Here is a 2,611-nt window from a genome sequence, read left to right on the forward strand (position 1 = left end):
TATTATTTTATCTATATAAATCTATTTGTTTTGACAATATATGAAATGAAAGAATTTAAGATATGATCTACAAACTTTATATCAATTGAACTATTTTATTAAATAAATAAAATTAAGTTTTATCTAAATACAATTATCATATCTTCCAATATATTTTTAAATTTTGACCATTTGAATTATAGAAACACCGTTTTTGAAAAGAAAATTGAAAAGAAAGGTATTCGAGTTTGAATTTCAATCAATCAATTATTATAATTGACAAACTAATTTGGAGTATTATCCATAAATTATTATATTTTAAAATCATTATGCTTTTAAAGAAGACTTGGAAGAATGAATTACGTATCAACTTCATTATAGCTCAATTAATTATAATATTATATATTATACCTTGACAAAAAAAAAGTGATATAAATTTAAATTTTGAAGGGTCTCAGAATAGCAAATCAATCAGATTACCAACTTATTTATGTGAGACCTGTTCTCTTTTCAATATTCAAATGAATAATGGGACGATAGATATAACTACAAATTTACTGAAAACATCATTAAGACAAAACTTCTCTTTTCGAGTATTTTAGTGAGTAAGAACTAAAATACTCGAAAAGAGAAGTTTTGTAGAACTAAAATGTGGTAGCATATTCTTTAGCTAATTCTTTAGTCCGGGTAAACTTTGATCATATTGTAAACTTTTGGGGTGAAGCTTAAATATGAAGTTTTGTTTTTTTTTTTTTTCAAAAAAAAAAAAAGAAAAAGAAAATGAAAGTAAAAAAATTGGACATCTTCAAAATATAGCCAACAAAGCAACAACATTAAATTTTCTTATATATAGGTCAACCAATGACCCAATGAATGAGTAGCCTTTCCTTCTACAATTATGTCAATAATGGTTATGGTATTGGACCACTTTCCACTTAATTATTGAATTTGATGTAATTACATACACCTTGTAAAATATTATACAAACTATATGAAAAAGAAATGAGAACTCACAACTCTTTTGGATTTAATCATTCTTTAAAAGTTAAATATTATATTACTAATTAAAGAGAGAAAATTGAAATTTCTTAGTGTTACCACTAATTAGGGGAAATACTAATATCCTTGAACTATACTAAAATAGACTCTTATACTTTACACATTTTTTAAAACAATAATTTTGTTTTATTAGTGGAAAAAAATAATCATGGGTATTTATATAGTTTTGAAAGCTAGTGTAGAATATAAATCTTCTCAACACTTGTAGAAAAAAAAATAGTTTTCAAAATAAAAATTTCTTACAAATTTGTAAAAATATAATATTTAAATTACTATTTGCAAATTATAATTTAAGAAGAATAAATAACTTGATAACTAAAAAAAAAGGTTATCTATAATGATATACTAAGGCCTAATAATACATTAATTGAGTATATCACTATTTACAAACCAATAATTACATAAGAATAAATAATTTAATTGGTTTTTTAAAAAATAGGTAATCTAAGATACTAGCCATCCAATATTGCATGGTATCAATTAATTGTTCTTTGTACTCTTCCTTCTTAGTACTTTTTTGAGATTGCAATCTTATCCTAATCAAATTTTCTTCCTAATTTACCATTCCATTATTTACAACAAATTAGAAAGAATCTTTTGGCTTAGTAAAAAATTCTTCTAATTATTTCAATTTTAACTTTTTTTTAAAATGGGAGTTTGCTTTTGGGGTTTCAACCAAGTTTTAACATAATAAAGGTGAAGTATGGTTGAAAATGAATAGTTTTATTTTTATACTTTTCTAACCGTTTCAAGAAGTGAATTTATTTGAACTAAAATTTTGTTATGCTATTCCAAAGTATCTATTCATCATTCGGATCTACTCTCAATTCGACTTTCTTTTGGCGGGACCAAACTTTTTCTTATTGTTTAATGCCCCTTCGTTTTCAATAAGGTTCTTTTTCAACGCCATTTTTTTTTCCATTAATTTACATTTTCATCGTGGACATCGAGCTTCCCCAGTAATGCGTCTCTTGAAGATACACATTTCGTAAAAGACAAAATATTGCATGTTTCACCTAGATAATTTTAAAAATACATGATTTGTCCATTTTTTTTTTAATAAAACAACAATATTCTTCCAATTAACTCGAGTATACGCAATAATGTATTGTTATGTGTATATATTAAAAGTTATAAACTATCTGGATGTAACCAATGAATATTAGATGGTAAAATTATATTAAAGACTAAGGGGATATTTTGGGCAATAGGTAAAATTGTTTAGTCATGAAAACCGAAATGTAATAAGTTAATAAGTTAAAGAAATTGATGTTCTATTAGTCGTGAAGTCCACAAACTTCATAAGCCAAACGAAGAGTGGAATAACAACCTCACTCCTCCCCAACTTCGACTCCTTAACCAAATATGTCATAAATAAATTTTATTTATTTATTTACTTTTTAATATCTCGAAGCAAAAATGACAAATCTTTTAAAGGTTTAAAAACTAAAATAATAAATTATAGAGATCAAAACATAAATGCTTATTTTAGTTTTTTGATGTCTAAATTTATCGTGTTGTATTTCAATTTTCACTCCAAACTTTCAAATTCATCAACCATCAGACTTTGGAA

This window comes from Benincasa hispida, chromosome 12, assembly GCF_009727055.1.
Source record: "Benincasa hispida cultivar B227 chromosome 12, ASM972705v1, whole genome shotgun sequence".
Taxonomy (NCBI): domain Eukaryota; kingdom Viridiplantae; phylum Streptophyta; class Magnoliopsida; order Cucurbitales; family Cucurbitaceae; genus Benincasa; species Benincasa hispida.